General features: G+C 39.3%; 1 pseudogene; it reads right to left on the bottom strand.

The window, feature by feature from the left end:
* Positions 1-9,600: 9,600 nt before the first annotated feature.
* Positions 9,601-22,573, bottom strand: LOC117659454 (acetylserotonin O-methyltransferase-like; annotated as a pseudogene).
* Positions 22,574-23,641: the final 1,068 nt, after the last annotated feature.

The following is a 23,641-nucleotide window of genomic DNA, read 5'->3' as shown; positions in this document are numbered from 1 at the left end:
AAAGACTTGAGTCCAGTCTTTTCAAGTTAGAAGAAGATTTCCAGTGAGAGAATAAGCGGTGATTTGGCGGATGGAGAATGAATCAGCATAATAGACTTAACTGCTAAGACGGCAATTAGGAGAAAGAGTGGATTTTGCGAAGTGGAGGCACGGTTACCAAAAGCTGCTGAGAACTGAGAATTAAAAAGAAATCAAAGGAGAAGAAGGTGAGAGAGTCAATGCTGCAGAGAGACAGAAGGGGATAGGAACAGGACTGAAAGGAGGAGAAGAAGTGAGGATTGACATTGCCATGACTTAACAGCGAGAGAAGCAGATAGGAGGATCGTTTGAACTGGAAAGGAAGGGGAAGGACTTCTTCTTTGCTTTAATTGAATTGATTTTTTTGAACAGAGGATTTAAAGAACATTGAGGTGAAACTAAAGTGTATAGAAGGAGAACATCGATCTAAGGAATTATATATTCTTTTTTTCTTTTTTTATATTACTATACACTGTCCACATTGATAGATATAAGAGACTTGGGAGGAGTTAAGAGTTGCATCTGAAAGAAGGCTTGGGAGAAGACACATGATTTACACCTCTAATAAATGGCTTGAAATGGTTTGAATCTTAATATACTTTGTGTTTTCTTTTTTAATGCCTTAGCAACTAAGTGATTAAGTAATTAATTGTGAAGTAATTAAGAAGCAATTAAGAGGATAAATAATTTTATAGTAGGTAATAATAATCAGGCACAAAAACTAGATAATAAAGATTGTTAATTGTTAATTATTGGATTTATTATAATATTGAGACCTAGATGATTGATTTAATTTGAGATATAGATTTACGTGATTGTTAATAGGTATTTCAACACTAATTGTTAGTTTTGAGTTTGAGACACAGACAGATCTGCTTAGTGACTTAAGATATCTTGTTTAATTTAGTATAGAATATATTAATATAGAATATATAGATTACAGATACCTATTTTGTATTATATTGGTACTTCCTTTTTGTGATATTAAAAATAACCACGAGAAATAATAATAACAAGAAAAAATAGGCAATTAACAGTGGATGATAGTGTGGAAAAATATTTATAAGATCTTGGGACAGCAAAGTAAAATACTGAAAGAAATGACTAGTCTCACTACTACTACTCTAAAAGCAGGGAAGAAAACTGCATCGAACCCAGCAATAACAATGGTGTCTCCCTCAAATCAAAGATCAACCGAAGGGTCATTAAAGATGGAAAAATCCACCATAGTCCCAACGATGCAAACAATGGAAGCCGCGCAAACATTAATACAAGAGACAATGATTAAAATGCAGGAAACGATGTCTAGTAATCATAGTGAAATGAAAGTTGATATCCAGAACCTAGATAGCAAAATGAATGTAATACAAGAAGCAATCCAGAAGAACGAACAAAAAATAAAAATTGTAGAGGCCAAGGCAGAGCAAAACGAAAGAAAATTGGATTGACAATTGTATGAGAAAGAAAAGATAGAGGAGGAAAATGTGACAAGATATCTTCAAAATGCAAATTTACCTTAGATTCCTACTAGAGGGAAATATAACAATGATGGAATTAACTGAAGCAATTAAGAAACAAAAGAATGGGAAGGCACCAGGGCCAGATGGTTTGCCAGCGGAATATTATAGGACATTGCAGGAATCTTTAAGTCTCCCATTTTTGAACATTATGAATGAAATGATGATAAAGAAGGAAATACTCAAGTCATGGTCTGAGGCATATATTACATTGATTCCTAAAGAGGATACAGACCCACAACAAATCAAAAAACTATAGGCCTGCTAAATTATAAGATTAGATTGTAAAATATTTGCTTCAGTATTGGCAGAAAGACTTAAAAGATACTTAAATAATTTTATACATTCAGATCAAAATGGGTTTCTGCCAAAAAGACAAATAAGAGATAATATGAGAATGATTCTGGACACTTTGGAATACTATGAAGCCCATCCTGAAAAGCAAATGGCGTTGATATTTTTAGATGCACAGAAAATTTTTGACAATGTAAATTGGCGATTTATGTTGCTTTAAATGGAATAGATGGGTTTTGGCAGCAAATTCATTCAAGCAATAGAAGCTATATATTATAAATAAAGGGCAAAAGTAATGATAAATGGAGAATTGACATACTCTATTGAGATAAAAAAAGGTAGCAGACAAGGATGTCCATTGTTGTCCCCTCTGTTGTTTATATTAACATTAGAAGTGCTAAACAGAAATATCAGAGAAGAAAAAGACGTAAAGGGAATGAAAATTCGAAAAGAAGAATACAAATTACAAGCATTTGCAGATGACCTGGTCTTTATTCTTGAAGATCCATTAACATCAATAACTACATTGATAGATAGAATTGCTGGTTTGAAAATCAATAAAGACAAAATGAAGATTTTGATTAAAAATATGTTGGTAAAGCAAAAAGAAGAATTGGTGGATATATCAAAGATGCAGGTCACAAATAAAGTCAAATATATGGGGATACACTTGACAGCAAGATGTAGCACGCTTAAAGAAAATAATTATAATAAACAAACAACAGATAGGGACAGAATTGGCGAAATGGGAAAATTTATAGCTTTCTTTGATTGGAAGGATTGCAACTATTAAGATGAATATTTTGCCTAGAATTTTATATTTGTTCCAGACAATTCCAATTAGGTTGGGGAAAGATATTTTTGAAGAATTGAATAAAATAGTGTTAAAATACATTTGGCAGGGAAAGAAGGCGAGGATAAAATTAAAGCTGTTACAAGATGCTAGAATGAAAGGGAGGTTTGGGTTACCTAACTGGTAACTCTATTACCAAGCGACAAGTTTGATGTGGATTAAAGAATGGATAACGTTAAGAAATACTAGATTATTGAATCTAGAAGGTCATGATTTGTTGATGGGGTGGCATGCTTTTTTATGGTATAAAGGAACAAAAATATAGGGTATTTTAGAAGACATCATATACGTGAGGCTTTGTTATTAAATTGGGAGAAGATTAAAAAACAACACTATTTGAAAATTCCAGTTTGGGTATCAACAATTAAAGCATTTTCATATTCAGTAGTATTTAGAAGGGGACAAATTGTTAGATATAGTGAATTAATGGATGGAAAGGGTGAACTTAAATAAAGCAAGAACTAGAAGAACAAGGTTTTAAAATGGATCGGTTTTCTTATTTGCAAATACGTTCTAGATACGAAGAAGATTCTAAACAAACATATCTTGACTAATTTAGATAAGATTTTAATGGGTTCTGATGATTATTTAATTAAAAAATTGTATGGTTATTTACTAGGGATAAAATTGGAAGAAGAACAAGTTAAACAATGATAGCATGGGGGAAAATTTGGACCATGGGATTGATTTAGAGAAATGGCAAAAATTGTGGTTGCACAATTATAAAATGACAATGTCTACAGCATATAAGGAGAATTTGTATAAGATGTTTTACAGGTGGCATCTACCCCCGACAAGAATAGCCAGAATATTCAAGAACAAATCGGAGAAATGTTGGAAATGTCATCAGTCTCCAGGATCATATTACCATATGTGGTGGACATGTGCAGAAGCTAAAATATATTGGACTAAAATCCACACATGGTTGGAAAAAATGACAAAGAAACACATAGACTTTAAACCAGAGATATTTTTATTAGGGATTTTACCAGAAACGTACAATAGAGAACTGAGATATTTAATTGTGAATGTTTTAACAGCGGCTAGAATTGTATTTGCTAAAAATTGGAAAGGAGAGAAGATACCTACTGATGATGAAGTTATTAAGAAAATTACGGAATGTGCTGAAATGAGTAAATTGACATTTGAAATTAGAGAACAGGAAGACAAACAATACTATTCGATATGGGATTTGTTTTACTGATGGCTAGATAATAAAGCATGGAGATGAAGTATGAAATATGAAATTAAGGTAATGATAAAATATATGAAATGTTTTCTTATGGGAGTTAAGCCTTTATTAAATAATTGTTAAATGAGAATAATAATATAAAGGGATATATAAAGTTGTCAAATAAGAGAAATTAAATAATTTGTAATTTTGGATATGGGATTATGCACAAAAGAATCTTAACCAATTGACACACTTTCTGTGATTGTATTGAATGATGGTGTTATGTTTAAAAATAAAAAAAAATCAAAAAAAAAATCTACCACATGGAGTACAGGGAATTCCTGTGTGGACTGGAGAAAAGAAACTGAGATCCTGAAGATCCAAACTTCCTTTCTCTAGCCAAGCACTGTGGTTTCTATCTGTACATAGAGCAGAAGGAAACTCCTATATTGGGCCAGATGAAGGCAGTTCGGATCCTAAAGGGGTTTCTCCAGGCCTGTGCAGACAAGGCCATACAAGGTGGAGAGGAAGGGAACTTTTGCAGTACGTTGGAGAAAGGAAATTTGGATCCCAAATATCTGAGCTTCCTTTTTCAGGCCTAGCACAGTGATTCCCTTCCACACAGGGAGTGCAGGGGAAGGCCTGCAGTGGGCCAGAGAAACACAAAATTTATCAGTCTCCAAGAAAGATCTTCCAAACAGATTTATTTATTATTCTACATGTAGAGACAGAATCTTGCCAAACTGAAGGAGACTACTGCCTACATGAATTATATATTCTGGGAACTATTAGGAAAGGGCTGGCTTCACCCTTTTTCTCTCCCACAAACTATCTGAACTGAGTTACCTTTTATTCCCCTGGAATGTGTTCCCTCCTTCCTAGTAATCTGCCACATTATGTTCCATCTTTTATCAGACCTTTGGGATCCAAGCTTCCTTTCTAAATCCCAGAACAAAGGTTATATGGTCATATTTTTATCATTTTCCTTTTACTATGTTCAGAAATTCTTTCATTTATTTTAAGATCTATCCTACTAGGTATTATTTCTCATTCCACTCCCATCCAATGGAATATACTTGTAATCAACACATCAAGATATTGGTTGCAGGACTTCCTCCTCAACATTGAATATGAAGGAATCAGGAGCAATGCTATTTTCTTCCTACAATAATATCAAAAAGGTTTCCTTTCTTTAACTCAACTTCTTGGAAATCAGCTTTACAGAAGAACACATTAAACTCAGTTGCTGATCATTGCTTCTGGTAACAGCAATATTAACAAGGAGTGGGTGTGAGTTTTTAAAGCCCCTCATCTGTCTTCATTAAGAAGAACTCCCACTATTAAGTCACCACCACTTGTTTCAAAATATATTTCAATGATTTAGAGGTGAGAAAATGCTACTACTTATTTCAACATCCAAATGAACATTGCACAATATTTTGAACATATCCCAGTTAATTAGATGCCAGTTCAAGATTCAGAAAAGCTAGATGGTGAATTTGAAATTACACTTGATTTCTTTGGCAAAGCAGGTGTAATTCTGTACAAAGGAAAAGCCAAGAAAATATGGATAGAACATCTGAGATTTGTAGCATTTTATAGGCCATGGTTCACAGATAAGAAATGCTGAGTTTAGTGGCTGAAATGTTATCCACCTGATAGTTGGGCAGATGGAATTCCAAGTCAATCTTTCAAGTGATAATTTCATGACATGCTCAAGAAAAATATCAGTTTCAGGCAAAGGAAGAGATGTCAAAGAGCAGCTACATATTTGCAGACCACGGGAATTTTCCCCTTGAAGAAAATTTGTTTACACTACAAAAAGAACCATGGCATGATATTAGGTTGCTATTTAAATGATACTTACAGGTTTTCTTTTCTATTTTTATTAGTTAGCTTTCTGGATTCTATGCTGTCTTTCATCTAGAATCTGCCTTGCATTTTCCCTTTTATCAATTTAGGTTTAGTTTCTTCTTTCCCCTGATAGCACTGTATTATCAGAAGTTGTAAAATACTGTTTCTTTTTTAATCTCATGCCATTCCCTAGTTGTTGGCTGTTCCTTTTTAGAGCTGGTGCGGGGGGTCTGCCACCACCATCATCACCCTCTAAGTTCTAGATCTGGGTTAATGCTTCCTTTCATGGCTGTGTTTCTTCTGCTCTCTCATGTGTTTTATCAATCATTTAGCACTCAAAATATGTGCCATTATGTGTGTGAGGTGAACTGATAAATTGGTATATTGCTGCACGAAAATCTTGGTAAGATTTTTATATTCACTTTTTTTTACTTTTAGTTCTGCTTTATTGTTTTTAAGCCTAAGGATCAAAATTACCAGTTACAATGTGGTGGACTTCCATGTATGTGTGTATATGCGCATGGGTGCATGAATAAATAAATAGGTACATACATTCTATCCCCACAGAGTCTTCTTTTGGGGATATGAGGATTGCATCCCAAAGGTGTTTTTTCAAAAAGCAACGAGATTTTCTTTGTTTTTGCTTGAAGACATCATTGAGACATTGGAGATGTGTTTTCTACCCTGTGTCCTTTCACTATTGAACACAGGTGCAGGCTATTGGGGATGAGTCTGTGTTGTCTGCATCTCAAACTGAAGTGCAAATGTTTCCTGTAGTCCGCAATTTTTCCGGAAATCCGTTCACACTCCCACACCATTCAAAGTGTGTTCATCCCAAAGTGCATAGCTAAATGTCTATGGAGATTTTCAGACATCCAGGTCATGATTGTGCCAAAGGTGCTTTTCAAAAGGAAGATATGGAGACAACACAGATGCAGACAACACAGACTCATTCCCAGCAGCCTGCACCTCTGTGTACAACATAATTTGTTTTATGTTGTAAAGTCTGTCTCTGAGCCAGATGATTGAAAGAAAGTGGAGTCCTTGGTTCTTCCTGACCTTGCTTGTTTCCACATACAGGATGACAGTAAACTTGGCAGAGATAATGCTTTCACTGACCACATTGCAAAATCTGTTGCTTCAGTGTCCTTTCCTGTTGGTATGCATGTGCACTCATTCCTTTTCAGTTTCCTGTGCCCTACCCTTCATGTACTGCTTGGGATAGGCACAGAGCTCATGAATTAGGTGCTGTATTACAGGGGGATTGGTGAGAATATGATGGTAAGACCCAGTGATGGGTTTCAACTGGTGTTACCACCAGTTCGCTTCATGCGATTTGCTTCGCGCAAGTGCATTAATTATCAGAACAGCTGAGGCACAGCAATCTACTCTGCCACGCCTATCAGCTGGGTTAAAAACGAACAAATATAGGTAGGTATAGCGCAGGGGTGGGCGGGAGGGCCCAGCTGACAGTCACAGTGAACCGGTTCACTGTCAACTCATCATCTCCACTACCGGATCACCCAAACCAGGGAGAATCGGTAGCAACCCACCACTGGTAAGACACTTCTCCCAGTTCATAGGTTATGGGCCCTCTTAAGGGAATTGCATGCAAGTATACATTAGGGTTCCAAGACCATGGCCGAATTATGTTGCCCTGACCACTGAGAGATCTTTTTGACAAAATTCTCTCAGTGATAAGGCAATGTGTTGTTTGTCGAAAGAAAGGAGAACTTCACAAGTGCCAGTTGGGTAAATTTAGGAACGGTTATGCTCTGGGTAGTTTTTGGTAAAGAGATTTTACTGAACTATCATGGAAAGAATGTGCTTGCTGGTCTTAGTCAATGCCTTCTCTGGATGGGTGGTAGGTGTCTGCTTCTCTTCCTGCTTTCAGAGATCATGTTCTTTGGCAATATGTTCACTCTCTGGCTGATAATTTCTCTTCATTAAGGTGGTTAAGATCTTTAAGGATATTCAGGATTCTCTAACCCTCACTGTGGACCCTGGAACCCAAGAGAATAAAGAGATGAATGAGGAGATGATGCTTCAAAAGCCCCATGAGGCCCAGAAGCAAAAATGATGAAGCCCCACCTAGACATATTGATCCCAGGTTCACCTATAGTAATATGACTATCGTCAAAAGGGGCAACCAATACTTGGTGTCATCACTGATTGCCAATATGCATATTGAGAATGTAAAAGCATGGGTAAAAAACTTTGGGGACCCCTGGACAATATTACTACTTATTGGTTCAACTGGATAAAATGTTATAAAGCGTTTGGGGGAAATGTGGATCCCTGCCCTTCTATTTTATGAAATTTATTTAGTACTATGGAAGTGATTGCATATGAAAATTTAAATACTGTGGACCACAGCCTACTGAACAGTTCATACTGCTGTTGGTAGATCATACCCCAATTGGTGGTCATTATGCAGTAGAGTTCCTTATAAATATTTACCACCTTTCTGGTTTGGAATTTGCATAGTGGGCATGATTATTTCCTCTGTTCAAATAATATACCAGAAAGAGTGGAACCACCAGATCTGAAATAAGCACATCTTGGTGCACGATTTAGTTCAGGAGAATCGTGTCAACTATAAAACAGATGATACTGGAACCACGATTGGTCAAACTCTTCCCTTGTCTGAGATAGGAATTAATTATGCATCTATTGTACAACTGGGCAATTGGGTAGAAAGACCTCCCAGCACTGTTCTCAGGGATATTTGCTTGGCTCACAGAGTGGCTGCCTGGCTGGAGATGGCTTAAGGAAATATTTTTAGGTTTACTCTTTATAATCGCTTCAATTCTTTTTTGCTATTGTTGCATACATCTTATACCAGTATGCATGCAGACCTGTCTTAAAATATCTGACAGGGTGACTGTACTTTTTATTTTCTTAGGTGAGCAATTCTCCACATTGCTCAAGATATCAAAGGGGGAATTATATTGAACAGGATTATGGTGATCAAACCCTTAAATTGAAATGGCTGAATTAAAGAGAATAAGTGAGTTGTAATAACATGTAACTGTCCATATCTTAGGAGAAACATGATAGGGCAATGGATTTGGGCAATAGATTTGCTAAAGATGTTCTTTTCTAAATATGCTTCTAAATCAGGGGTGTCAAACTCAAGACCCACGGGTTGGATCCAGCCCACGGGTTGCTTAGATTTGGCCCATGGGACCACGCTGGAAACAGCGAAGGACCAGCCTGCAATGCCTCTGCCAGCAAAAACGGAGTCCAGGAGGACCACATGCAGTGGCTCTTTTCACTGGCAGAAGGCTGCAAGAGGCTGTCACAGCTGAAAATGAAGCCCGGGGGGGCGCGTGGGGCCCCCGAGCTCCATTTTCACTGGCAGAGTGCTAGCAAAACAAACTACTAGCAAAAGTGGATCCCCCAACCCCACCTGGGCCACCAGAGGTACTCCTGACACAAGTGATATCAAACTGGCCATGCCCACCTTGGCCACACCCACCTGGACATACCCACCCAGCCCCGTGAGGTCAAACGCAACCCTGATGTAGTCCTCAATGAAATCAAGTTTGACACCCTTGTTCTAAATGTACTTCGCAAGAAATGATATCGTAGCAACTTCTGTTTTTTAATTACTTTCAGGTAGATGGCTGTTGTAACAAGTCTTGGGAAACAGATAGACTCCTGCAGAATTCGAAAATCTCAAGACTCTTTTCAACCTAAATTCTTTTTTTCCAGTGTGGATATTATAGCAGAGGGATACATCAAAGTAGCTTAGTGGATATATAATAAGATTAGTATAGTTAATAAATACATCTATAGACACAGACGTTAGAATCAATGCAATAGTAAAAGCATTTTTATTATTGTAATTTTTTTAAACACTCAGTAGGAATGAAGTGTGTTGAATACTATTTTCTGGCCAAAATGACATCAAAGATATTTCCTTTCTTGAACTGAATATCTTTAAAGCCAGCTGTGTTGAAGAGCATTCGATACTGTGATGCTTTCCGTGCTTTTCCTAAAGTCTGAAGCAAAGTATCATGGCATCCATATGGGCAGAAAAGACCCAAATATTTCTTCATTAACAGTTGATTCCACCACTAAGGTTCCACCACCTGTTACAAAAGTAAATTTGTTAACTCAGGAATATGTTGCCTAGAAAAGAAATACATCCTATTTTCATTCCTATGGCTGTGGTGTTTCTTCCACTACTTTCTTTTTTTTTTTTTTTAATTTGATTTATATGCCGCCCTTCTCCGGAGACTCAGGGCGGCTTACAATGCATTAAGCAATAGCCTTCATACTTTTATATATTTATACAAAGTCAGCTCATTGCCCCCACAAACTGGGTCCTCAATTTACCTACCTTAGAAAGGATGGAAGGCTGAGTCAACCTTGAGCCTGGTGAGATTCGAACTTTCCCCCTCTTTTAAAATTGTTTTTCCTTAAGTTAAATCCATGGTCCGCTTTAGTGGTATGGGAAGGTCTACTGTGGGCAGAGAAACAAAGATTTTTTTATTTTTATTTTATTTAGTTTGTCGAACATGTACAAGATAACAGATATAGGTATAAACATGGGCATGAACAAGGAATGAGTACAAATACATGGAGACAGTAGGACAGGGATGGTAGGCATGCTGGTGCGCTTTTGCACTCCCCCTTTACGGACATTTTAGGAATGGGGTGAGGTCCATGGTAGACAGTTTAAGGTTGAAGCTGTGTGGGTTTGAGGCTGTAACAACGGAGTCAGGGAGAGCATCCCAGGCATTGACCACTCTGTTGCTGAAGTTGTATTTTCTGCAATCGAGCAGTTTACCTTGAGTTTGTATCTATTGTTTGCCCATGTATTGTTGAGGTTGAAGCTCAGTCTCCAAGAAAGATATGTGGTGATTCTTCCATTCTTAATTGTTCTACATGTAGAGACACAATCTTGCCAAACTAAAGCAGACTGTATATTCTGGGAATTATTAGGGAAGAGCTAACTTCACCCTGTTGTTCTTACAAAAATTATCTGAGCTCAGTTGTCTTTTACTCCTCTGGAATATGCCCCCTCATTCCTTGTATTGTATCCCACCACATTTCATTGCATATGAGACCTTTGGGATTCAAGCTTCCTTTCTGCAGTCCAGTGCAGTCCACTTAACAATCCACACAGCTTCTTAATGACCCCAACTGGGAGAGCTGGGATTGCAACCATTGAATGAAGCAGTCATATAGTAACTCTCTTAATGATGCAATGACCTGCAACCAAAATTCTGAGCCTATTTTAGGTCATAAGTCAAGCACTATCTGTATATTGTCAAAGGTTGTTACAGGTACATAAGAAAGCCATAGAAAGTACATAGGTTGACTGTGGAATTGAAAGAGAGAGAAGAATCAGAGTACTACCAAGTTTGGAGTAGATGCAGTGGTGGGTTCCTCCCAGTTCGGTCCGGTTCGGCCGAACCGGTAGCGGTGATGATATGACGTCACCGAACCGGTTCTCCCCTCCCCACCGCCCTCCCACCCCCCCACCCACCCACATTATTCTTACCTTTTATTTGGTCCCACCCCCAATCTATTGCTGCCTCCTGAGTCCCAGCTGATGACTAGAGGGAAAAAAACTGTTTAAACTCTTGGCGCGGGGCTTCAAAGGGCCGTCCTACAGCTGATCAGTGTTAAAAGCAAACAAACGAGTCGGGTCGTAAGTGCGAGGACTGGTCGTAAGTGCGAGGACCTTCCAGAAATGACTCTGACCAGCTAGCCATGCCCACCTAGTCACATGACCTCCAAGCCACACCCATAAAATAAGCCACGCCCACAGAACCGGTAGTAAAAAAATTTAGAACCCACCCCTGAGTAGATGGTATACCTGGCTAGAGAATAGGAGTAAAATTACTGTATAAGAATTATATAATATTGATGACAATATGATTATATCATATATATGTGTAAATATTATTATAATTCAAACATCTGTATAATATAGGATAGTGAACCATAGAAATAGAACTTATGTAAATATGAATGTTATGGATGATATTGATACTGGAAATGCTGTAATGAGTGAAAAATTGTGTTTTGTTTTTTAATGTTGAAAATGTTTAAGAAAAAAATATTTTTTAAAAACACAAGAACATAAGAAAGCCATGGAAGGCCCTGATTTGCCTGCTTCTCTTCCCATTCACAAATCGCAATTTTACTCTTTCTAGCAATGTGAATATGCCTACCTGGTTTACAAGCTGTAAATACTTTTGTTAATAGCTGGATACACTTTTCATCATTCCAATTAAACAAGACTCTTGATAAGATATAAAGATCTGCTTCAGGAATTGGATCTTTAAAGAAATCCCCTGCAAAAAGAAAAATTCCTTTGATAAGGTAGGAATCTAAGTCTATTATCATCTTGGAAACAGAATTTATTCTCCCTTTCACAAAGCTTGGCTCAACAATGCCACTTTCAATAGTGTTTTTTGAAATGGCAGAGATATTGATTCCAAACATACATTACCTTCACGGAAAGTGATCTGTGAGTCATCTGAAAATGCATTATATTTTTTAGATATTTCCACAACTTCAGGAAGGTCAAAAAGTCACAGTACAATTTGGGTATTTTGAAATCAATTCTTTAGCTAAGCCACTGCTACTTCCTTGAAAAAAGAAAAAAAATCCAAAAAAAGGAACTACGTAAGAAAAAAATATCCTGTATCTCAATTGTTTTTTTAACAATTTACTAGAATATTTATGATTATTTTTTAAAAAAACTTAGCTCATTGATTTATTTTTCATCCATCTGGGCTAATCAGGCATATAATATTGTGATTTAAATAAATATATTCCTTAAAACATGTTGTCTGATTCATTGTCCTCTTCAAAAGTCCAGGTGCCTTTTGAAAAAGGACCTTTGGGACAACCATGACATGGATAACTGAGAATCATAGATATATGTAAGGAAAAAAGATCCTGCCTGTCATTTTTAACAATTTACTAGAATATTTTTTTTAAAAAAATTGATTTATATGCCGCCCTTCTCCGGAGACTCAGGGCGGCTTACAATGCGTTAAGCAATAGCCTTCATACTTTTGTATATTTATACAAAGTCAGCTTATTGCCCCCACAAACTGGGTCCTCAATTTACCTACCTTAGAAAGGATGGATTTGTTCTCCAACATCTTTATATTTTTAATCATTGTCTTTTTACTTTCAGTAATGCTTCATTTATTTTAAAATCTATGATACTAGTATTATTCATCATTCCACTCCTCCCCAATGATTCTTTGCATAACATCTTTGATTTCTTTGCCTTATCGAAATTAATGAGCTCCCTTTTATTCTAAGTAGCTGTAGTGAAATCTGAGCAGAAATTAATCCAATCTTTCTTCCACCATTATTTACAGTTCCATGCAAAAATATCTGTTTTAGATCAATTTCTCAGTTTTTCCTTCCTGTTAGGCTATGAAACCATTTTCCAAACTATATACCAGCTATGTAAAATGGATAACTGTTTCTTGATAAAATTAATAATAATAATTCTAATCTAATTCTAATCTCAGAACATGATGTTGAGAAAGGTTGTTCTATGATTTCCATATTGTTATGGTCATCCCAAGATCCAATTGTGAGAATTTTTCACACATTTCTTTCCAAGCAGCTGACTTTTCCAATGTTCACTGCAGATTGATAGGAGTGCTGCACTGACATACTAAGATACAGGATAAGCAGAGCAAAGCATTGCATGTATAAAAGAGAACCTAAAACCCATTGGTTACACATCAAATATTTTTTTCAAGCAAGTTTAAAAACTCCATGACATTAAATGTAGATTTGTGGTGCATTCTGTAATGCTTTTCATACATTTTTTCTCTTTATATACCTTCACCTAAATCTTGACTCCTGATGACTGCCTGGAAAAGTTCCCACAGATTTTTGGCAAGATTCAGAACTGGTTTGCCATTGCCCACTTCCTAGGGCTGAGAGAGAGTGACTGGTCCAAGGTCACCCAGCTGGCTTTATGTCTAATGCAGGACTAGAACTCACAGTCTCCCAGTTTCTAGCCTGATGCCTTAACTACTGCACAAAGCTGTCTCTCTTTCATACCATGCATCATGGCAATATGAACCCCAGGGAAGGGAAGGAAAAATAAGGAAAAAGAGTGCTTTCATCTTCAAAAATGCCATCACCTCTCTTGTTAGTTACTGTGAGACATCCAGTAATACTTTTAAAATTTACAAATAACATTTAAAACTCCAGGAAAGGGAAGATCTTATCTTCAAAGTGTCACATAGCATTAAATTGCTGGTAAGGGCCATGATGAAGACCTTCAGGTACTTACCAATAGATCATAAATCAGCTGAAAACCAGAAAAATCAAAGGCAGAGACCACTTCTTTTCCATGCAGACTCCAAGCCTCATCCATGTACCTGAAAAAGATTTCAATGCCTTCCTTTGATCTACAATTGAAAAATGCATTGGCAGGTAATAAACAGAAATACAACTACATGAAAAATAATATGATACGTCTGACCGTAAAACTATACCCTTCATTATGAGGTAGGATTTCTGCAGATTTTTGTGATAATACTTTGATTTTAAAGAGCAGGTTGCCTAATATCTGGCCTGAAGATAAATGGCATTTGTCTGGGGCTGTATGAATTATTCGCAGTTCTAACCAGGGACATTCCTGGCTCAGCTGGCTTTGAAGAATCTCAAAAATAGCCCAACGTTTTTATGAACTGGCATATGAGCAACATAAAATACATGAAAAGAATTTGGGAGAATCTTTGTATAATCAACAAAAGTATCTTGGTTCCTATAATGGACTATCCTGCAGATTCTAGCAATTCAGATGTAGCTCTAGCTCTAGCTATAGATTTGAGTTCTGCCTTTTGAAAATTAATTCTTGGTCAATGAGACAGGTTGTAAATATATTCCAGCAAAGAGATACTGAAGACTAAAAGAAAAACATCACGAGACAGAAAAGATACGGGCACTATGTATCTTATTCATGCTTCATTAAGATCCACACATAGCTAATTTTCATGTTATTCTTTTTCAGGGTAAGCAACTTTATTCAAAGCCCGGGAAATAATGAACAGGTGATTTTTACCAAAGAAAGTAATAAAAACTTTTACCTATACAGTGCGCCAAAAACTTCCTTTGAAGAAATGCCATATATTGATAGAATTTGAGGTTTCCCATTCCTGTAACAGATTTTTTGTTTTATTTTAAAAAAATTGAAAGCAACAAAAATACCATTAGTGGAGGAAAGCATCATACTGGAGAACAGTTAAAGCAAAACTGGGAACCAGTCAAAAATAAAAATAAGAGTTAGAAGTGGAGGAAAGCATGTGCTGGAAAACAGCTAAAGTAAAGCTGTGAACCAGTCAATAGAGTTAGGAGTGGAGGAAAGCATACGCTGGGTAACAGTTAAAGCAAAACTGTGAACTAGCCAAAAAATAAAAAGTTAAGAGTGGAGGAAAATATACCTGGAGAGCAACTGAAATACAGTTGTGAACCAGTTAAAAATAGAGGTTGGAGCGGAGGAAAGAATTGCTGGAAAGCAACTTTTTGAGCTGCGAACCAGTTTCATAATAGATTTAGGAGGAGTGAAGGAGATAATGTTGGTATGCAGTTAAAATTATACTGTGAACCAGCCTAAATAAGTAAGGTTAGGAGTGGAGGAAAGCATCGCTGGAAAGCAACTGATTAAGATGTGAACCAACCAAAAAATAAACCTAGGAGGAAGTGGAGGAGATAATACTGGAAAATAGTTAAGCCAAACTGTGAACCAGTTAAATAAATAGAGATAGAAGTGGCGGGAAACACTGTTGGGAAATAGCTATTTAAATTATGAACCAGTTAAATATTAGACTTCAAATTAAAGTATTTTGGGAGTGACAAATTATGAGATGGAAATGTTGATTGATTTAGAAACGATTAAGAGAGGAGGAAAATATTCTTTGTCAAGATTATGGATATTAGCTGCCATTTAAGAGAGGTACAATATAGATTCGATGTAATGGGTCTTAGAAATGAGGAATATATATGAAATATTGATTGTTAAAATGACAAAGATTTGGAATGATGTCTATTTGGAAATAATTGTCTAGAATTTAGGGTGACATAATAGAATGATAAATGTTTAGAATAAGATTTTTATTTTTATTTTCCTTTTTAAAGATGTAAATGGATAAAATTTGGAACAAAATTGGTTGAGGGAATGTGAGTAATTGTATTTACTTTATACTGGATCAAATCCTTGCTCTAAAAAGGTGTATTTTATGTTTTATGTTTAAAAAAATAAAAAACTTTTCAAAAAAAAATACCATTAGTGATTATATTCTTTTAAATCTCCAGAATCAAATATATATTCAAATAGCCAATCATTACTCTAAAACTATTACAGGTGCTAAAAAGTAATGTAATGTGAAAACATGTGAAGTGAGTGAATTAAATTGAAAGGTCAATCTTGTTTCACTATGGTTTTTTTATTATTATTACTAAATAGTATGATCACCAAACAAATTGCTTTAACTAATCTTTTGTGGGATTTTTTTTTTACTTTCAATATTAGGCTCTCTGAATTCTGATATATGATCAACTGAGTTTTGTTTCAATCATCAAAGTGTTTTCCTAAATGTTTAATCAGATTAAAAAGTTTAATTTATCTTTTTACAAATCAGCTTTCTATGTCTCTATGTGTATAGGCATCTTTTCTGAAGACATTGAGCAAGAATAAAATTTTGATTAAGTGGATAAGTAACATGCACCACTGGAAAGGCCAAAAGGAAATGGGTGTGTAATCAGTTCGACGCATCTGTTGAAATTCCACCTTTTGCAAGCAACACAGAATGATGGTTAAACAAATCCCCAGCTTCAAAGATTATTAGTTCTTTGATCTCAGGGGAGACAGCTGACAAAAACTGTATTGAATGATGATAACTTTAGGGAGAATCCGGTGCGGCGGGACTGGCTGGGAAAATGCCAGGCTCCGACGAGCTCAGCAAAAACCAGCCAGACAAACCAACACCAGGGGGTCTTCAGACCAAAGCTGTCCTGTAGGGACAGCAAAGAAAGAGAGGCAGCTCAGTGTCTAAGAGGGGCAGGCAAGTCTCTTAGATAGCCTGAGAAATTCTCTCCGAGCCGGTGACGGGGGGCGGCGATCAGAGTGAATTGCCATGAATCTGGAGCCTCTGAAGCAAGCAATATGCAGGAGGGAAGATTTGGACAGAGTGCTGGTGTTGGATGAGTGATCGGCTAACCCACAGACAATAAAAAGAAAATTCTAAATATATGTATAAATAGTACCGTATTTTCCGGCGTATAAGATGACTTTTTAACACAGGAAAATCATCTCAAAAGTCGGGGGTCGTCTTATACGCTGGGTACCTGAATCTGAGTTGCTGGCACTGACCGATGATGCTATGGGAGCGCTGACAACATTGAGGGGAAGCTGTGCCGATCTCGTCAAGGCTGCATGCTGCTGAATGCTGGACCCAGCTGGTTGCTACGCGGAGCTTCCCCCAGGCATCCAGGGGGATATTACCAACACTCCGACTTCCCCAGCTGACCCCCAGTGATGGCGAGCCCCACCTGTATGGGGAAGTCAGAGCGTCGGTAATATCCCCCTGGATGCCTGGGTGAAGCTCTGTTCAGCAACCAGCTGGGTCCAGCATTCAGCAGCAGGCAGCCTTGACTAGATCGGCACAGCTTTCCGTCAATGTTATCAGCACTCCCGTAGTGTCAGCAGTCAGTGCCAGCAACTCAGATTCGGGAAGATTCAGATTCAACTCAGATCTCGTCAAGGCTGCATGCCGTTCAATGCTGGAGCCAGCTGGTTGCTGCGCGGAGCTTCACCCAGGCATCCAGGGGGATATTACCGACGCTCCGACTTCCCCAGACAGGTGGGGCTCGCCATCACTGGGGGTCAGCTGGGGAAGTCGGAGCGTCGGTAATATCCCCCTGGATGCCTGGAATGGTGGGGGAAGCTCCGCACAGCAACCAGCTGGCTCCAGCATTGAGCGGCATGCAGCCTTGACGAGATCGGCACAGCTTCCTGTCAATGTTGTCGGCGCTCCCGTAGCATCATCGGTCAGCGCCAGCAACTCAGATTCATGAAGCTGTGCCGATCTCGTCAAGACTGCATGGGTGACAGGAAAAAAACCTGGTACAAAATAGCCCTCTTGCCACTACACGTAGCGTAGCCCATTACCTTGACAGGCAGATGTGCAGCCTGGCTCATAGGTATCTCTACAGTACAGCAACAGTACATACAGTACAGCAACAGTACATACAGTACAGTATACAAATAGCTAACAGTCAAGACCCCATCATGGCTCCACCAGCAAGAAGAAAGAAATATGAAGCCAGTTTTAAACTTAAAGTTGTAAACTTTTCCATGGAACATAATAACTGTACTGCTGCAAGACAATATGGAGTAACAGAAAAGATGGTTCGGGACTGGAAAGCAAATGTAAAAGCATTAAAAAGTATGCCAAGGGATAAGTGTGCATTAAGAAGAGGCACCCCACATTGGCCAGAACTCGAAAAACATGTAGCAGACATGGTGAATGAGCATCACCAAAACAGTTATGTAGTGACATGAAATAAAATACGTTTGTTTGCACTTCAGTGGGTCAAATCTAACCCAGATCACAGCAGCAGATTTAAGGCCACTGTATCCTGGTGTACTAGAGTCTTGGAAAGGCATAATTTGGTACTGAGGCAAAAGACAAAAATTGCACAAAAATTACCTGCAGATCTTGATGCCAAAGTAAATAATTTCCATCGATACGTAACACAACAGCGCAATAAACATGGCTATGCGTTAAGTAGTATCGGAAATATGGATGAAACGCCAATGAATTTTGATATGATTGGAAATAAAACTGTCCATCCAAAAGGTGAAAAAACAATTTTAATTAAAACAACAGGACATGAGAAGTCCAGTTTTACAGTGGTACTAGCATGCACAGCTGATGGCTCCAAACTGAGACCAATGATTATTTTTAAAAGAAAAACAAGAAATACGAGATTCGCAGCCAGGGCCCTTGGCTCTTCCATCACTTCGCGCCCCCTTTCTGGCTCAGGGGCTGGCAGGCGGATATGCGTAGTAAGTGGCAGCTCGCCTCCGCCCCCTATTCCGCAGGTTCTCTCTTTGGACCCCCGCTGGAACCTCTCCTGATCGAAACCCGGGACAAGCGCAAGATTCTCCCTTCTCAACTTCGGCGGTCGGCTTCACGCTACACTCCGTATCCACGGTCCCAGTCCTTTCGTGGTCCTGACTCCAGCTTGTTCCAGCCACGCTACCACCATCCTGCCCCTCCTCGAAGCCAACATCTTGACTCCCAGGTTAGATAGGGGTGTAGTAACCTGCCACACCGGTCCTTTCGGGGAGGGCGGGGACGCTTCGCCAGGTGAGGCAGATAGGTCCCGCAATGATATTCCTATAGGGGGTCGCTTGTCCTATTTCTATCCCCAATGGGTCTCCTCTGTATCTGACGCCTGACATCAACTACCTGGAATTGCGGGCCATGCACTTATCCCTTCTCACCTTTCGATCTCTGGTGGAGGGCCAGGACATTCTAGTCCTTACCGACAACATGGCAACCAAAACGCACATAAACAAGATAGGGGGCACTCATTCCAAGGCTCTGCTTACGGAGACCATTCTGCTGGGCCGCTGGGCTGAATCCCATCTGTCATCCATCCAGGCGGACCACATTTCTGGGACGGCAAATCTACAAGCGGATGCCCTCAGCCGCTCTCCCTTGGATCACGGGGAGTGGAGCCTCTCTCCATTCCTCTTCCGGGAGATTGTCCGTCGATACGGGACCCCGGTTGTCGACTTGTTTGCCTCGGCGACGAATCACCTCCTTCCAAGGTACTTCTCATGGTTCCCGGACCCTCAGGCAGAGGATTCCGATGCCCTCCTCTGCCGGTCTTCTATATGCATTCCCTCCCGTTCCCCTCATCCCTTGTGTACTCAGGAAGATGTTGGCGGAGAAGGCGGATGTAATTCTCGTCGCCCTGCACTGGCCACGTCGCCCTTGGTACGCGGATCTGCTGTCCCTCTCTGTAGCACCTCACTGGCGCATACCGAACTCCTTAGTGATGCTGACCCAGGGCCGTCTCACTTATCCGGATCCCAATTGGCTTTACTTGACCGTTTAGAGGTTGAGCGGCATCTCCTAATGGCTCACCACGTCCCTCCTCCAGTGGTTACCATGATGGAAGCCACTCGCCGCCCATCTACAACCAGAATCTATGGAGCTACCTGGCGCTCCTTCGTTTCCTGGGGTAACCGTTCTGTGGTCGATCCTCTTTCGGCTTCCGTCCTCCAAGTCCTTTCCTTCCTCCAAGCTGGCTTCGAAGCAGGATTAGCTCCTAACACCCTCCATCGTCAGGTGGCAGCTCTGGCTTCAGTCCTTTCCTGCGGTTCTCCAGACTCCTTGTCCCATCACCCCTTCATCCGCAATTTCCTCCGCGGAGCTACCAATCTCCGCCCTCCTCCTGTGCATCGTTTCCCTATTTGGGATCTGAACAAAGTTCTCACGGCACTCATCTCGTCTCCCTTCGAACCACTTCATCAGGTTTCTCTCCATTTCCTATCGTTTAAAGTTTCGTTCCTCGTCGCTATTACTTCGGCGCGCAGGATCTCGGAGCTAGCTGCCCTGTCCACCTGCAGTGACCTTTGTATCTTTCACAGGGACAGGGTGGTCCTGCGCCTTGCCCCAGTTTTTTTGCCTAAAGTTAACACGTTATTCCATAGGGCACAAGAGATTGTGTTCCCGAATTTTTGCCCTCACCCTACGCATCGTTTGGAACGCTCGTGGCATCAACTGGATGTCCGCAGGGCTCTGCGGATCTACCTGGCCCGGACTGCTCCTTTTCGCAAAACAGAAGCATTGTTCGTTTCCTTTCAACCAGATACTGTGGGGACCCGCGTCTCTAGTACTACCTTAGGACGATGGATCAGGGCTACTATCGCCTCTGCCTACCAACAATTGAAGCTGCCTGTCCCGCGAAACATCATGGCCCATTCAACCAGGAGCACAGCAACTTCCGCCGCTTGGTCCACTCAAGCACCTCTGGAAGAGGTCTGCAGGGCTGCCACGTGGACTTCTATTTCTCCATTCATTGGCCACTACCGCGTGGATTCCTTCGCATCTGCGGATGCTGCCTTTGGTCGCCAAATCCTGCAGTCCGTTCTTCCCTCCTGAAGTCTTCGGGCCAGTTGTTCCCGCCCTGGTGGACATGCAGCTTTGGTATGTCCCCAGTCTGACTGCCTTCCCTTCCTTTGGAGAATGGACGTTAGTCTTACCTGATACATCCGTTCTCGTTCAGGAAGGGAAGTTAGTCAGCCCCACCCTTGGGTCCGGCCCTCTCGGTCGGTTGGGGGAGGGTGCTTTTAATTCTTTCTCATTTCAGGAAGACACGTCAGTCTACGCCTACGCCCTCATCGAAACACTGGGCCATGAGGGCAGAGTTATTCTGATTAGCAAGACTCGATCAATGCTGCATAGAGGAAGTCCTTCCCCAGTCTGACTGACTTTCCTTCCTGAACGAGAACGGACGTATCAGGTAAGACCAACGTCCATTCACAAAAGGAGGAAACATGCGTGCTCCACAGTTGGATGTTTTGTGCAAGGTTGTCATAAAATCCTGGAATGATATTGATGCAGAAACAGTAATCAAGTCTTTTAAGAAGTGTGGCATATCAAATTCATTAGATGGTATGGAGGACGACTACTTGTGGCAAGATGAAGAGGAAGCCGAAGCTGAGACCACACCATCTGATATGGAATTAGATCCATATGATGACTGCCTTACAAATGTATCACAAGATGTCATTGATGTACTTATGAGATCAGATGACGAACAGGAGGATTTTGAAGGCTTTTAAAGGGAAACTGTCACGCCAGCAAAACCTGTAAAAATAGCTTGCAGTTATGATGGGGGTTGCTGACTCGCCAGGGACTTGCCCGGCACTGGATCTCTATTGTTTGTTATCTTCCTCCTATCATCATCAGTTCCAGTTTGGTTGACAGCTTAGAAAACAAACAGCATGGCAGCTCCCATGGGTTTATTGTCTTATTCTTCCTTTCAGCTTTAGAGTGAATTAGGAAAAGTTTAATCCAATTGCACTGTTTTATGTTTACATGTTTGATGACAAACAGCCTTATGTTTATAAGTGACAGTTTTCCTGCTAAGTACCTGCATGTCATAAGCATTTGAATTAAAATTACCATATTGAAATCAAATCTGATGTTTTTTAATTTTTATTTGGTGGGCGTTGGAAGAGGGGTAGTCTTATACGGCGAGCATAGCCCAAACCCTATATTTTAACAGGAAAAGTAGGGGGTCGTCTTATACGCACAGTCATCTTATACTCCGGAAAATACGGTAGTTAGAATTTAGGGATAAATGAAGAAGGTGTTTATGTATGCAAGTATAGAAATACTGAGGTATATTCAAAATAAAGGAAAGGGGGGAAGACAATATTGACAAAAATTGTAATTGAGTAAAATGTATTTGAATTTGATTAATTGTATAAGATAAGAAACGACCAACACTCTGTTTAAAAAAAAAAAAGAAAGAAAGATGTGGGTGAAGGTGGGAGAGGAGAAAAGAAAAAAACCCAATAAAACGGTTTTTTTTAAAAAAAAAAGAATGATGATAACTTTAGAATAATTTAGTGCATAATCGTAAAAATGATACAGCAACTTCCAAGTGAGGGAGCAAATCTCTGTTACTTGTGTGAGAAAGGCAACCCACAAAGAATCCTGGTCTCTAACATGTTCTTGGTGAAAAGATTCTTACTTCACCAGTGTTCCCTTCTTACCTTACAGCTTCAGGCAAGTATTGCAGTGATTCATATATATTTTCTGAAAGGAACTTCATGGTATAATACTGAGTCTTTGGGCTTGATTTAGCCAGAAAGAGATTTGCAAACTCTGTTTTTCCATAAAGTTCTGAAAATGAAAGCATATTATAAGACAGTTACTTCAAAACACCATTGTTGAATTCCACATACATTTAATGAGCAAAGCATAAGATTCATCATAAATGATTACATTTCAGTTTATTTTATTCCTATAATATTCAGTTTATTTCAGTCATGAACTAACATGACTTGGCATTCCAAAAATAGTTCCTGATAATCTTGAAACAAAGTGGCTAAGATCTCTGGACATAACATAACAAATTTATAATATAATAAATTAATAAGCAAACTGAATAACAACAAACAAATAACAAGAGTTTTTTTTTTTAATTTGATTTATATGCCGCCTTTCTCGGGAGACTCAGGGCGGCTTACAATGCATTAAGCAATAGCCTTCATACTTTTGTATATTTATACAAAGTCAGCTTATTGCCCCCACAAACTGGGTCCTCAATTTACCTACTTTAGAAAGGATGGAAGGCTGAGTCAACCTTGAACCTGGCAAGATTCGATCTTACTTTAATTGCAGACAGCTGGTGTTAAATTACAGTGCTTCTGTCTGTTGAGCTAAACCAGGCTACTTGGTTTGAAGGGACCTTGAAGGCTTCTAGTTCAAGTCAAGCAGGAAACCCTATAATATTTCAGACAAAGAGCCTTGATAGTACAGGGGTTTAGTGCACCCTGTAATTAACACAGCTGCCTGCAATTTCTGCTGGTTCGAATCTCGCCAAGGCTCAAGGTTGACTCAGCCTTCCATCCTTTCTAAGGTAGGTGAAATGAGGACCCAGTTTGTGGGGGCAATAAGCTGACTTTGTATAAATATAGAAAAGGATGAAGGCTATTGCTTAGCGCATTGTAAGCCGCCCTGAGTCTCCGGAGAAGGGCGGCATATAAATCAAATTAAAAAAAAAAATTATTCAGACAAACGGTTCTTAAAAACTTCCAATGTTAGAGAATCCACAACTTTGATTATGTTATACTATGCCTATCCCGAACAGTATATTATGTGTATCAGGCAACTATAA

This window comes from Pantherophis guttatus, chromosome 5 (genome assembly GCF_059756535.1).
Source record: "Pantherophis guttatus breed Tessera chromosome 5, ASM5975653v1, whole genome shotgun sequence".
Taxonomy (NCBI): domain Eukaryota; kingdom Metazoa; phylum Chordata; class Lepidosauria; order Squamata; family Colubridae; genus Pantherophis; species Pantherophis guttatus.
The sequence above is the reverse complement of the archived record's forward strand: the minus strand, read 5'-3'. Positions and strand labels throughout refer to the sequence as shown.